We start from the raw sequence: 15,560 nt of genomic DNA, 5'->3' as shown, positions 1-15,560 counted from the left end.
CACAACGGTGTGCAGTTTAAAACTTATGAACTGTTTATTTCTGGAATTTTCCATTTAATATTTTTGGACTGCTATTGACTGTGGGTAACTGAAACTGTGGAACGTGAAACCGTGGATAAGGGGGCCTCCTTTAGAACTAGAATAGAAGTTTAGATTTTGCATGATTTTTACCTAGCCCCAAACAAAGGAAATCTAGGCTACACTATAAATAGGTAAGTGATATTTTCTTTAGGACTTATGTTCTTCTCCATTCCAGAAGTACATTTGAACATTGAAAAAAGTCTGTCATAACATTTTAAGGTTCTTTGATAAATGATTCTGAGAATTATGCTAGCAAAATTATTTTTTTTGAGGAAGATTAGCCTTGAGCCAGCTACTGCCAGTCCTCCTCTTTTTTGCTGATGAAGCCTCTCCCTGAGCTCACGTCCATGCCCATCTTCCTCTACTTTATATGTGGGACGCCTACCATAGCATGGCTTGCCAAATGGTGCCATGTCCACACCCAGGATCCAAACCGGCAAACCCCCGGCCGCCGAGAAGCAGAACGTGTGAACTTAACTGCTGTGCCACTGGGCCGGCCCCAATTATGAATCTTACAGAAGTAGTTGCTGTGTGATTTAGAACTGTTTCTTACAGTATTTGGAATTCCTTTGTAGAAGAGCCACAGGGGTTATGATTATTAAGTAGCCCTTCTCTCTTTTTGATTTTAATTTCTTTTATAAAGATAATATTAATTTAGTTGTTCAATATTTGTCAATAAGATTGACTTGCACTAGTGATGGCAGACTGAAGTGTACGTCATCTGTGAGTTTATTATTCAAATGCCAGCGCTCATCAGCTCTGTCCTGCTCTCTGATGAGCTGTTTAAATGCTGGTGTGTTTTGTTTGTCCTTGAGCCTTGGTTTTCTCGTATAAACAGTGGGACTGTCACAGTTTGTCCCTGTGGGGAGTCATCATGAAGAATGAAGAATAAATGCTTGCGTGTGTCAGGTGCCTAGCCAGGTCCTTGGCACGTTATAGCTGCTGTACAGAAAGCATTAATGTTGTTGATCATACTGTTTACAATAAAGGATTTTTTATTTCATCTCATTAGTTGCAAAAATTGCTGTCAGGTTTTGGTGGTCAGTGAACCTCCCACGTTTCTGTCATTTGAAATAGTAATTTATTTTCTAAAGTTTTTGTGCACACCATTCCAAATTCAACACTCCTGTTTTCTTCATTGACTTTAAAGTCACCTGGTTGTTAGGAGGTGATCAGGCTGATTCAAGTGATGTGTAGTCTGGTGTAAGTAACTGAAGGAGCTAAACCAAGAGATGTTACTGTTTTTAGAGGAGAGATTGTTAATCCTAGCCAATACTTTGAGCTTATATTTTCTTATTCTTCGATATTTCATAGAGCATGTGGCATAGGGTAGAGATAGAGTGGGTATTCTGTAAATTCTGGGTGGCCCGTTGTTAGGTAGTTTACCGTATGAGCCCATGGGTCATTTATTGTTTTTCACTGTTGTGTAATATACTCTAATTTAGAAAGGTTGCTGATCCCATTTAAGTATTGGATTTGTATTTGTATTTGTAAAATTTTGTATTTGTAAAATCGTCTTAATCATTCTTGCTGTTAACATAGACAAAGGCTCTGTTGCTTTTAAATCCCTGTATCAGTAACTGTAATGTGCCCATTTACAAATAAAGAAAATTCACCCCAAAAGGGGGTTTCTTTTCCTCATGCAGCAAGAAGCCCAGGTAGGCATTCCAGAGTCAGTATGGCGGCTCCACTGTGCACTTGGGCTGCTGCCATCTCAAAGGTGAATGGTGGGGGCTTCGGCAGGTCTGGCTCCTAGGGCACCTGTCTTCGTCTGTGGGCTGTCGGACACCTGGGCTTCTTATGAGGGCTCCAGAGCAGGTATCCCAAGAGACGCACGCCCAGCTGCATGGTCTCTTTTGCAGGAGCCTTGGAAATCCTACAGGTTCCCTTCTGCTGCCTTCTGTGCATGAAGGCAGTCACAGAGGTCTGCCCAGGCTCAAGGAGGGAGCCTGTGCTTTGCTCGATGGGAGCAGTGCAAGGAATTTGTGGCCATGTTCTAAAATCACCACAGTGGTAAATAGATTGGATAGGCAATCCCAGTGCTTTTCACTGAGTGATCAGTAAAAATTTCAGAATTTCATTTTTACATTCTCTGTATGTCTAGTTCAACATATTAGGGGTTTCTATTTTAAAAATAACTTAGGTGTATCTATATAATTGTTGGAATTTAATTGGTTGCTAAAGTAGTAGTTTATATATACCTAATGACATTGGGCAGCAAGTCTTATTACATGGTATAACTTTTTTCATAAATTTTTTCCCTAGAGTTAGCCTCTATTTTTACTAGTTTAATAAAGGTTGCAGTTTTTCTTCTTTTATTATGACATACTTTAATCATTCTAATAGGTACAGGGAATGATAATAGATATTCATGTACCTAACACTCAGATTTAACAACTCTTTTTGCTATGTTTAAATCAAATATTTAAGAAAGCTTGGTTTTATTTATTTATTTATTTTTAAAGGTTTTTTAATTTTTTTCCTTTTTCTTCCCAAAGCCCCCCAGTACATAGTTGTATATTCTTCGTTGTGGCTCCTTCCAGTTGTGGTATGTGGGACGCTGCCTCAGTGTGGCTTGATGAGCAGTGCCATGTCCACGCCCAGGATTCGAACCAACGAAACACTGGGCTGCCTGCCTCGGAGCGCGCGAATTTAACCACTCGGCCACAGGGCCAGCCCAAGAAACCTTGATTTTATTTTTATCAAATTATTAAAAATTCGTAATTGAAAATGTCAAGTAGTGCCAAAGACTTAATAACAAAAAGTAGGCACTCCATTCTTTCTGATTTTTACCTTAAAATTTGTAAATAATGAGTGTACAAATTTCTCTTGCTCTTTTAGATATTATATATTGACATTGGTTGAGGATTTTGTTTTTTTTTCACATAACATTGTCCTCTTCCTTCAGCCTCCTAATAAAAATTACTTTTGAGCCAAAGTAATGCAGTGTAATTACTTTTTTTGTACAATGTTTTGTTTTTCCTGGAGTGTAGTGATTTCTTTTTTTTTTTTCTATTTGCTTAAATTTCTTTGCACCTTGAAGCCTCTTTTTTTTTTTTGCTGAGGAAGATTTGCCCTGAGCTAATATCTGCTGCCAGTCTTCCTTTTTTGTTTTGTATCTGAGCCACTGCTGCAACATGGCCACTGACAGATGAGTGGTGTAGGTCCACACCTGCAAACTGAACCCATGCTGCCAAAGTGGCGAGCACTGAACTTAACCACTGGGCCACTGGGGCTGGCCCTGACAGCCTTATAAAACTCCTCTCAGTGTAGTTCTTTCCATGTCAGATGTGATGGATAATCCTCTGTTCGTGTTTTCCTTAGAGACTTTTTCCAGCCCCTTCTGGCTTTCTCTGGTCTGTGTTGATTGCTCTCTTGACCTGTTGCAATGTTGTCCTTGGGACTCCTTTTCTTCTCTGGGATGTTGGCTGTTCCTTGTTTCCTGGATGCCACACCTCCCTTTTTCTGAGTGTGTGCTGGCTGAGGGGGCCCTTGTGCATCTTCAGGAAGCTTCAAGAATAGGCACTGAATTAGTTGCTACAAGTGGAATGTGTGGTGATTCATTACTATTCTTTACTTTCGTGCTTGTTTGTAATTGTCCCAGACTAACAACAGTTTTTCAAAAATACGCGTAGATGATGAAGTTTTTTGAGACCTTGCGTTGACATTGCTTTTATTCTGCTCTCATGCTCAGTCCTTGGTGGGGTCAGAGATTCTGGGAATGGGCCAGCCCCAGTGGCCTATTGGTTAAGTTCAGTGTGCTCCTCTTTGGCGGCCTAGGTTTGGTTCCTGGGTGCAGACCTACACCGCTTGTCTGTCACTGGCCATGCTGTGGTGGGTGGCTCACATACAAAAGGAGAAAGATTGGCAGCAGATGTTATCTTAGGGCGAATCTTCCTCAGGAAAAACAAAATTCTGGGTGGGATATGACTTTCATGCAGAATTTTCCAGGCACTGCTCCATTGATTGTCTTTGAGATCCCAGTGTTGCTGTTTGGGGAAGTTGGATGCCATTTTCATTTTTGAAACTTTGTACATGTCCATTGGTTTTTCCCTCTTCTTTAGAAACTTTTAGAATTGTTTTTTTATGTGTTCTGAGACTTTATGACAGTGTATGTTGGTGTGGGCCTTTTTTACTTACTGTTTCAGGCTTTTTAGTCCTTGGATTCATCCTTTAACTATGTGGACTTTGCTTCTCCTGTGACCATCCTCCGTTGCCTTGACTGTCCTCCGTTGCCTTGACTGTCCTCCATTGCCTTGGCCATCCTCCATTGCCTTGACCGTCCTCCGTTGTCTTGACCATTCTCCGTTGCCTTGGTCATCCTCTGTTGCCCTGACCTCCCTCCATTCCCTTGACCGTCCTCCATTGCCGTGGCCATCATCGATTGCCTTGACTGTCCTCCATTGCCATGGCTGTCATTGATTGCCTGACCATACACTATTGCCTTGACCGTCCTCCATGGCCTTGGCTGTCCTCTGTTGTCTTGGCCGCTCTCCATTGCTTCTCTTCTCTCTGGAATCTCTTGGAGGTTATGCCTCTTAGGTTGATCCTTTCTTTTTTTTTTTTAAACCTTCTCTATTCATTTCCATCTTCTAATTGTTTCTGAGAGAGTTTACTGACTTTATTTTCTAACCTTTTAAAAAAATTTTTTAGTAAGCATTTTAAATTTCTAGGAGCTCTTACTTGTTCTCACGTTTGTTTGCTTCATAGATGCAAGTGGCTTATCCTTCTGAGGCTATGAATGCATTTTTGAAAAGCCTTTCTTGGATTTGCTTGGCCTCTTGTGAATGTCTTTGTGTCTCCTTGCTTTCAGTCTCCGTGTTTCATCTGGAGGTTTCCTTAAATCTCTTGCGATCTGAGATGGATCCTCTAGCAAGACGCGAAAACGTTGACTGGAGGCTGTGTGTGAAAGTGGGCCTGTTTGCCTGGTGAACTTCACTCACACTGGGGCCTCCAAGTGTTGGTATTTGTGGGTGTTTTCACATTTCCCGTGGACTTTCAGATGTCCTGCTTAAATGATGAAAACATTGGTCACTTCTCAGATTTTCTGATTCCTCCCCCAGAGTTATGACGTCACACTCCTTCAGCGTCTGTTGAAGCGGCACCCCCAGAGCCCACTGCTGGTTGTATCAAACTGGGCTTGCTCAGTGTGCTGAGCAGCAGGAGTGCGTCACTTTGACAGCCTCCTGGGGCGGGTGCGCACGGGGGAGAAGTGAGCGAGTTGGCAGGGTGGAGGCAGTGAGCAGTGTGGAGGGGGTGGTGAGGATTTCTAATCCAAGTGGGTTGCTGCAACAGAGCTTGCTCTTTATCTTTGCAACACCTGAGTGCACACAAAGTTAAGAGTTGGTGGTTTTGGAATGTGTAGGTTCTGTTAGAACAGGCTGAGTATATATAGTTATTCTTGCCCATGGTGGTTTGGTGCAGTTTAAATAACTTTTGCGAGTCAGAACAGTTTATTTTATAAGTTATTGCTTTATTTCTTTTCTTACTTCCGTCAGCAAATAGATGTTGATGTAGCTTCCTGGGAGAGTCTTGTTCCGTTTTCCACTGGTGAGCCCGTGATCCTCAGGTGGGTGGGATGAGCCCCTTGTGACGACAAGCTGACGTCAGCGCCCTGTGGATGGACACACACCCCTACTCCTGTGGCACGTGGGTTTTCACGTGCCATGTGTGTTGGTGCCTGCTTAGCAGGATGCAGGGATCTTGCTGAGGGCTCTTACAGCGGAATAGTGCTCCTCATTAGCTTGTCCGCCGGTCAGTTAGTGTACGTTTGGCTTGTTTCCTCTCTGCTGCTGTTGGAAATGATAGCTGCAGTGAGTCGGCTTGTCCGCTTGTCTTGCCGCTGTGTCACGGGGTGGATTTCTAGAAGTGGAACTGAGTCAGGTCTTACGTGCAGATGTAGTTCTGTGAGACGTCCGCAGATCCCCCTCCATGGGCTCTGTGCCCGTTTGCATTCCTCCCAGCAAGCAACATGTAAGTGCCACTGGAGTGTGCTGTCACACGTGTGGGTTTTTGTCCAGCCGAAGGGTGAGAAACGATGTCCCAGTGTGGTTTTATGTGTGAGGCTGGGTATCTTGTCTTACTTGTAAGGGCCTCTGTGGCCTTCCTTTTTCTGTTCTTATCTCACCCATTTTTCGTGTCTGCTGTCAGAAGCTCTCTCAATGTTAGAGCTGGTAAGCCGTGTCTGTGGGGTGAGAAATTTGCGTTGTACTTGCTGTTGTATGCAGTTGGCTTCTTGGATGGCCTTCCTTGAGTCCCTGGCCTCTCGCTCCCGTCTGTATGGGTCTCAGCTGCTTTACACGAGTCATGCTGGACTTCTGTGCTCAGAGGTGCTATCTGCACTTTCTCTGATAATGTGTGTTTTTGATGCTTTTCTCTCATTTCCTGAAGGGAATACTCCAACAACTTGGAGAAATTTGTGTGAGATGTAAGTTTTGAACCCCTACATGAATGTAAATGTCAGTTGGTAATTTAGTTAGCTTTGGAGTTCTGGGTTCAAAATCCTTTTACCTCAGCTTTGAAGGCATCATTTATCTCCTGTTGTCTAGCCCAGTGTTGAAGGTGGAAGACTAAGTCTAGGACCTCTTTATTTCTTTTAAAAGGGTTTTTAAAAATAGACTTCATTGTTTTAGAACAGTTTTAACTTCATAGCAAAATTCAACAAGAGGGTACAGTGATTCTCAGAGCCCCTGCCCTCTCCCCAGTCTCCCTGTCGGGCAGTGTCCCCCACCAGACCGTATGCGTGTTATAGCCGGTCAGCTACACTGACACGTCATCACCCGAAGTCCAGAGTTTACCCAGGGGCTCACTCGATGTTGTACGTTTTGTGGGTTTTGACAAAGGTAGAATGGCACGCATCTTCCCGTACAGTATCATAAGAGTAGTTTCACTGCCCAGAAATCCTCTGTGCTCCACCAGTCATCCCTGCTGCAGCCCACGGCAGCCCTGAACTTGGTGCTGTCCCCATAGTTCTGCCTTTTCCACGATGTCACAGAGTTGGAATCTCACAGTGTGCAGCCTTGTCAGATCGGCTTCTTTCACTCAGTGATGTGCATTCCGGGTTCCTCCATGTCTTTTCACGGCTGGACGGCTCATTTCTTTTCAGTGCCGAATAATATTCTGTTGTCTGGATGAGGTACAGTTTACCTATCCCTTCACCCACTGAAGGACGTCTTGGTTACTTCCACGTTTTGGTAGTTATGAATAAAGCTGCTGTAAACATCTATGTGCAGGTTTTTTTCTTTTTTGAGGAAGATTAACCCTGAGCCAACATCTGCTGCCAATCCTCCTCTTTTTGTTGAGGAAGACTGGCCCTGAGCTAACATCTGTGCCCATCTTCCTCTACTTTATGTGTGAGACTTCTTCTACAGCATGGCTTCCCGAGCGGTGCCATGTCCACACCCGGGATCTAAAACGGCAAATGCTGGGCCACCAAAGTGGAACATGTGCACTTAACTGCTGCGCCACTCAGCTGGCCCCTATATGCAGGTTTTTGTGTGGACATGTTTTCAGCTCCTTTGGGTACATGCCAAAGAGCATAATTGGTGGACCATATGTTGAGAGTATGTTAGTTTTGTAAGAAACTGGCAAATTTGCATTCCCACCATTAACGAAGGAGAGTTCCTGTTGTTCCACATGCTTTCCAACTTTTGGTATTGTCACTATTTTGGATTGTCACTATTCTAACAGGTGTGTAGTAGTATCTCACTGTTTTGAGTTTGTATTTCTATGATGATGTAAGATGTGGAGCATCTTTTTATATGCTTTTTAACCATCTCTTTGAAGTGTCTGTTAAGCTCTGTGGCTCATTTTTATTTTTTTTTTTAAATTTTTTGTTGAGGTCATAGTAGTTTACAACATTGTGAGATTTCATTTGTACATTATTATTTCCAGTCACCATATAAACGTGCCCCTTCACCCCTTGTGCCCACCCCCCAAACCCCTTCCCTCTGGTAACCGTTAAACTGTTCTCTTTGTCTGTGCTTGTTTATCTTCCACATATGAGTGAAATCATATGGTGTTTGTCTTTTTCTGCCTGGCTTATTTCACTTAATACCCTCAAGGTCCATCCATGTTGTTGCGAATGGGACAATTTTGTCATCTCAATAGATGCAGAGAAAGCATTTGACAAGATCCAACATCCATTTATGATAAAAACTCTCAATAAAATGAGTATAGAAGAAAAGTGCCTCAACATAATAAAGGCCGTATATGACATACCCATTTTATTGAGTGTTTCCATCTTAAATGGGTGCTGTTATCTTGTCAAATGCTTTCTGTGCATCTATTGAGATGATCATGTGGTTTTATTCCTCATTTTGTTAATGTGGTGTATCACATTGATTGATTTGTGGATGTTGAACCATCCCTGTGTCCCTGGTATAAATCCCACTTGATCATGATGTATGATCTTTTTGATGTATTGCTGTATTCGGGTTGCCAATATCTTGTTGAGGATTTTTGCATCTATGTTCATCAGCAATATTGGCCTGTAATTTTCCTTCTTTGTGTTGTCGTTGTCTGGCTTTGGGATCAGGATGATGTTGGCCTTGTAGAATGTGCTGGGAAGTGTTCTGTCTTCCTCAATTTTCTGGAATAGCTTGAGAAGGATAAGTATTAAATCTTTGAATGTTTGAGAGAATTCTCTAGAGAAGCCATCTGGTCCTGGACTTTTATTTTTGGGAAAGTTTTCAATTACTGTTTCAATCTCTTTACTTGTGATTGGTCTATTCTGATTCTCTATTTCTTCTTGATTTAGTTTTGGGAGGTTGTATGAGTCTAAGAATCTATCCATTTCTTCTAGATTGTCCATCATATAGTTTTTCATAGTATTTTCTTAGAATCCTTTGTATTTCTGTGGTGTCTGTTGTAATTTCTCCTCTTTCATTTCTAATTATATTTATTTGAGCGTTCTCTTTTTTTCTTTGTGAGTCTGGCTAAGAGTTTGTCAGTTTTGTCTGTCTTCTCAAAGAGCCAGCTCTTTGTTTCATTGATCCTTTCTGCTCTCTTTTTTGTTTCAATTTCATTTATTTCTACTCTGATTGTTACTATTTCTCTCCTTCTGCTGACTTTGGACTTTGTTCTTTTTCTCATTCTGTTAGGTGTAGTTTAAGATTGCTTATTTGAGATTTTTTTTGTTTGTTAAGGTGGGTCTGTATTGCTATGAATTTTCCTCTTAGGACCACTTTGCTGCATCCCATATGACTTTGTATGTTGTGTTTTCATTTTCCTTTGTCTCCAGATTTTTTGGTTTCTCCTTTAATTTCTTCAGTGATCCATTGGTTGTTCAGTAGCATGTTGTTTGGTCTCCATATCTTTGTCCCTTTCCCAGCTTTTTTCTTGTAATTCATTTCTAGTTTCATAGCATTGTTTTTGGAAAAGATGCTTGATATGATTTCACTCTTCTTAAATTAATTGAGGCTTGCCCTGTTTCCCAGCATATGGTCTATCCTTGAGAATATTCCATATGCACTTGAGAAGAATGTGTATTCTGCTGTGTTTGGATGGAGTGTTCTACATACATATATAAAGTTAATCTGGTCTAGTTTCTTGTTTAAATCCACTATTTTCCTTGTTGACTTTCTGTGTGGATGATCTATCCATTGATGTAAGTGGGATGTTAAGGTCCCCTACTATTACTGTGTTGTTGTTAATATCTCCTTTTAGGTTTGTTAATAGTTGCTTTATGTACTTTGGTGCTCCTGTGTTGGGTGCATATATATTTGTAAGTGTTACGTCTTCTTGATGGAGTGTTCCTTTTATCATTATACACTGCTCCTCTGTCTCTCATTATCTGTTTCATCTTGAAGTCTGTTTTGTTTGATGTAAGCCTGGCAACACCTGTTTTTTGTTTGCCATTAGCTTGGAGTACCTTCTTCCATCCCTTCACTCTGAGCCTGTGTTTGTCTTTATAGGTGATATGTTTCCTGGAGGCAGCATTTTGTTGGGTCTTGTTTTTTTAATCCATCCCACTGCTATGTGTCTTTTTTTTTTTTTTTTTAAAGATTTTATTTTTTCCTTTTTCTCCCCAAAGCCCCCTGGTACATAGTTGTACATTCTTAGTTGTGGGTCCCTCTCTGGTTGTGGCACGTGGGATGCTGCCCCAGCATGGCCCGACGAGTGCCGCCATGTCCACGCCCAGGATCTGAACCAATGAAACACCTGGCCACCTGCAGCGGAGCACGCGAACTTAACCACTCGGCCACGGTGCCGGCCCCTGCTATGTGTCTTTTGATTGGAGAGTTCAGTCCATTTACATTTAGAGTGATTGTTGATATATGAGGGCTCAATGCTGCCATTTTATTTCTTGTCTTCCAGTTCTTCTGCATTTCCTTTGTTTCTTGTCCCATGTATTTTGGACTACCAATTCAATCAGATAGTTTTCTATGATTATTTTCTTAGTTTTCTCTTTATTTATCGTTTGTGTCTCTGTTCTGGTTATTCGTTTAGTGGTTACCATGAGGTTTGTATAAAAAAATCTGTTAGATGAGATAGTTCGTTTTCTGAAAGCCTCTTACTTCCTTAGTCTAAACCAATTTCATCCTCTTCTGTTTCCCCTTCTAAGTACTATGTCACAACTTATTCTATCTTGTGTTGTGAGTTTGTGGTTAAAATGATGAGATTATATTTATTTTTGGTTTTTTCCTTCCCTCTATCTTTAATATTAGAATTGTTTGCTCACCTGTTGTGATAGAAAGCTGCAATTTTCTGATTTTGTCTACCTGCTTATCTCCTTGCTCAAGGCTTTTTAAACCCCACCTTCCCAGGTATTAGGACCTTCTTGAACGTTTCTTGTAGTAGGTTTTGTGGTGGCGAACTCCCTCAGCTTTTGTTTAGCTGAGAAAGTTTTTATTTCTCTGTCGTATCTGAAGGATATTTTTGCTGGATAGAGTATTCTTGGCTGAAAATTTTTGTCTTTCAGGATTTTGAATAGATCATTCCACTCTCCTAGCCTATAAGGCTTCTGCTGAGAAATCCACTCCAAGCCTGAGAGGGGTTCCTTTGTAGGTTTTCTTCTGCCTTGCTGCCCATAATACTCTTTCTTTGTCATTGAGTGTTGCCACCTTCACTACTATATGCCTTGGAGAAGGTCTTTTTACACTGATATAGTTGGAAGATCTGTTGGCTTCTGTCACTTGTATTTCCAGCTCTTTCCTCAGGCTTGGGAACTTTTTGGCTGTTAGTTCTTTTAACAAGCTTTCTACTCCATTCTCTGCTTTCTCTGGAATACCTATAATGCTCCTATGTGTTTCCTAATTGAATCAGATGTTTCTTGGAGAATTTCTTCATTTCTTCTTAGTCTGAGTTTTCTGTCTTTCTCCATCTGAAGCATTTCTATATTTCTGTCCTCCAAACTGCTCATTCGTTCCTCCATAATATCTGCTCTGTTATTCAGGGAGTTTAGGTTTTTCTTTCTCTCTTCCATTGTGTTTTTCATCTCCAACATTTCTGATTGGTTCTTCTTTATAGTTTCAATCTCTTTTGTGAAGTAGTTCCTGCTTTCATTGAACTGTCTGTATGTAGTGTCATGTAACTCGTTGAGTGGTTTTTTTATGATAGGTATTGTGGATTCTCTGTCATTTAGATTGTGAATTTCTGTGCCTTCAGGATTCTTGTCAAGCACGTTCTGGGTGCTTGTCATTTTCCTTCTGGTCTGGAGATTTAATGTGTTTTTTCATACTGCTTGACAGCATGCCTCTGCACAGTGATAGTATCTGGTTGCAGCTCCCACCTGCTGCCACTGGGTGGGCATCAGGCACTGTGTATTCTGAGCCTGCCACGATCCACCACTCCTTTGCTCTCACTGCTCCTTTCTATCTGTGAGGTGCTCTGGCCAACCTGCTGAGCTAGAGCACCATTTGGGCCATTTTTTAATGAGATTCTTTAATCAGGTTTTCTTATTGGCTGAATTTTAAGAGTTCTTTGTATATTTTGGATAACAGTCCTTTATCAGCCGTGTTGTTTGCAGATGTTTTCTCCTAGTCTGTGGCTTGCTGTCTCATTCTCCTGACAGTGTTTTCGCAGAGCAGAAGTTTTTAATTTTAATGTTTCCAGTTTATTAATTATGTCTTCCATGGATCATGCCTTTGGTCTTGTAAAGAATAGTCCCTATGCCCAACATCATCTAGGTTTTCTATGTTGTCGGAGTTTTATAGTTTTGCATTTTACATTTAGGTCTGTGATCCATTTTGAGTTAATTTATGTGAGGGATGGAAGGTCTGTGTCTAAATTGTTTTTTAGTTGCACGTGATGTACAGTTGTTCCGGCATGATTTCTTGAAAAGACTATTTTTTCTCCATTGTGTTGCTTTTGCTCTTTTGTCAAATATTAGTTGAGTATATGGGGATCTGTTTCTGGGCTCTCTCTTTTGTTCCAGTGATCTGTTTGTCTCCTCTTTCACCACTACCACACTGTCTTGATTCCTGTCGCTTTATAGTAGGTCTTGGAGTCTGGTAGTGTCAGTCCTCTGGCTGTTTTTTTCCTTCAGTATTGCCTTGGCCAGTCTGTGTCTTTTACCTCTCCGTGTAATCTTTAGGATCAGTTTGTTGATATCTACAAAATAGCTTGCTAGAATTTTGATTGGGATTACATTGAATCTATAGATCAAGTTGAGAAGAACAGACATCTTGACAATATTCAGTTTTCCTATACACGGATATGGAATATCTCTCTATTTTTATAATTCTTTTTTGATTTCTTTCATTAGAGTTTTGTAGTTTACCTCACATAGCTCTTGTATATGGGATCTGTAGTGATCTCTTTCATTTCTTGTATTATTGATTTGTGTCCGCTCTCTTTATTCTTAGTTATCCTGGCTAGAGATTTGTCAGTTTTGATCTTTTCAAAGAACTAGGTTTTTATTCTGTTGATTTTTCTCTATTGATTTCCAGTTCTAAATTTTTTTGATTTATTTTATTTTTCATACTGTCTTTTCCTCTGCTTATTTTACAGAAATTTGCTTTTCTTTTTCTAGTTTCCTAAAATGGAAGATTGGATTTTTAAATTTTAGATCTTTCTTCTTTTCTAATTTATGCATTCATTCTATAAATTTCCCTTTAAGTACTGCTTTCTCTATGTCCCACAAATTTTGGTAAGTTGTATTTTCATTTAGTTTAAAATGTTCTTTAATTGGTCTTGAAATGTCTTCTTTGAACCATGTATTTAGAAGTGTGTTTAATCTCCAAGTATTTTGAGCTTTTCCAGCTACCTTTTTATTATTGGATCTAGTTTAATTTCACTGTGGTCTGAGAGCATATATTTTATCATACGTATTCTTTTAAATTTGTTGAGGTGTGTTTTATGGTTGAGAATGTGGTCTGTCGTGGTGAATGCTCCATGGGAGCTTGAGAAGAAGGTTTATTCTGCTGTCATTGTATGAAGTAGTCTGTAGATGTCCATTATATCCGGTTGATTGATGGAGGTGTTGGGTTCAACTCCATCTTTAGTGATTTTCTGTCTGCTGGATCTATCCATTTCTGGTAGAGGGACATTGAAGTCTCCAACTGTGGTGGTGGATTCATCTGTTTCTCCTTGCAGTCGTATCAGTTTTCGCCTTAGTCTGATGCTCTGCTGTTAAGTGCATATATATCAAGGATTATTATGTCTTCTTGGACAGTTTACCCCTTCATCATAACATAGTGCCTCTCCTTATCCCTGATGATTTCCCTGGTGTGAAATGTCTCTCTGAAACTAATATTGCCGCTCTTACTTTATTTTGATCAGTGTTAGCGTAGATCTCTCTCTTCATCACTTTACTTCTTTTCTTTTTTCTTTTCTCCCCAAAGCCCCCCAGTACATAGTTGTAGATCCTAATTGTAGCCCCTTCTAGGGCTTCTATATGAGCTGCCACCACAGCATGGTAACTGACAGACGAAGAGTGTGATTCCATGTGCAGGAAACGAATTCAGGCTGCCAAAGTGGTGAGAGCACCACACTTTAACCACTAGGCCCTCAGGGCTGGCTCTCCATCACTTGCCTTTTTTTTGTAAAGATTTTATTTCTCCTTTTTCTCCCCAAAGCTCCCCAGTACATAGTTGTGTACTTTTAGTTGTGGGTCCTTCTAGTTGTGGCATGTGGGATGCCGCCTCAGCATGGCTTGATGAGCAGTGCCATGTCCGTGCCCAGGATTTGAACTGGTAAAACCCTGGGCCACCAAAGCAGAGCGTGCGAACTTAACCACTCGGCCGTGGGGCTGGCCCCCTCCATCACTTTCCTTTTTTTTTTTTAAATTTTTATTTTTTTCGGATGTGTATCATATTTCAAATTCTGTATACATTACATCATGTTCACCACCCGAACACTGATATAGTGCATCCCCTCACATGTGCCCCTAATCACCCCTTTTGCCCTCCCCCCTCCCCCCTTCCCCAATGGTAACCACCAGTCCAATCTCCAATGCTATGTGTTTTTTTGCTTTTGTTGTTTTTATCTTCTACTTATGAGTGAGATCATATGGTATTTGACTTTCTCCCTCTGACTTATTTCACTCAGCATAATACCCTCAAGGTCCATCCATGTTGTCACAAATGGCTGGATTTCACCATTTCTTATGGCTGAATATTAGCCCATCATGTATAAATACCACATCTTCTTTATCCATTCGTCCCTTGATGGGCACCTAGGTTGCTTCCAAGTCTTGGCTATTGTGTATAATGCCACAATGAACATAGAGGTACAAGTATCTTTATGCCTTTGTGTTTTCAAGTTCTTTGGATAAATACCCAGCAGTGGAATAACTGGATCATATGGTAGATCTATGCTTAATTTTCTGAGGATACTCCAAACTGCTTTCCATAGTGGCTGCACCAGTTTGCACTGCCACCAGCAGTGAACGAGGGTTCCCTTCTCTGCACGCCCTCTCCAACATTTGCTGTTTCCTGTCTTGTTAATTATAGCCCTTCTGACTGGAGTGAGGTGATACCTCATTGTAGTTTTGGTGTGCATTTCCCTGATAGCTAATGATGTTGAGCATCTTTTCATATGCCTGTTGGCCATCTGTATTTCTTCTTTGGAGAAATCTCTGTTCAGATCTTTTGCCCATTTTCTAATTGGATTGTTGTTTTTTGTTGTTGTTGAGCTGTATGAGTTCTTTGCATATTTTGGATATTAACCCCTTATCTGACATGTGGTTTGCAAATATCTTCTCCCAATTGTTAGGTTGTCTTTTCGTTTTGTTGATGGTTTCCTTTGCTGTGCAGGAACTTTTTAGTTTGATGTAGTCCCATTTTTTCATTTTTTCTTTTGTTTCCCTTGCCCGGTCAGACATGGGACTTGAAAATATGCTGCTCAGACCAATGTCATAGAGCGTACTGCCTGTGTTTTCTTCTAGAAGTCTCATGGTTTAGGGTCTTACATTCAAGCCTTTAATCCATTTTGGGTTGGTTTTTCTGCATGGTGTAAGGGAATGGTCTACTTTCATTCTTTTGCCTGTGGCTGTCCAGTTTTCCCAACACCATTTATTGATCATCCTTTCTCCATCG

At 40.8% G+C, this 15,560-nt stretch overlaps 1 protein-coding gene across 8 annotated transcripts in view; it reads left to right on the top strand.

Moving 5' to 3' along the window:
- The window catches only part of SPIN1 (spindlin 1), a 74,977-nt gene that overhangs the window by 23,432 nt on the left and 35,985 nt on the right, over positions 1 to 15,560 (top strand). The window lies entirely within an intron of this gene.

The sequence above is a fragment of the Equus caballus genome, chromosome 23 (genome assembly GCF_041296265.1).
Source record: "Equus caballus isolate H_3958 breed thoroughbred chromosome 23, TB-T2T, whole genome shotgun sequence".
In the NCBI taxonomy this organism is placed as follows: Eukaryota; Metazoa; Chordata; class Mammalia; order Perissodactyla; family Equidae; genus Equus; species Equus caballus.
This window is presented reverse-complemented; position numbering and strand designations above follow the sequence as displayed.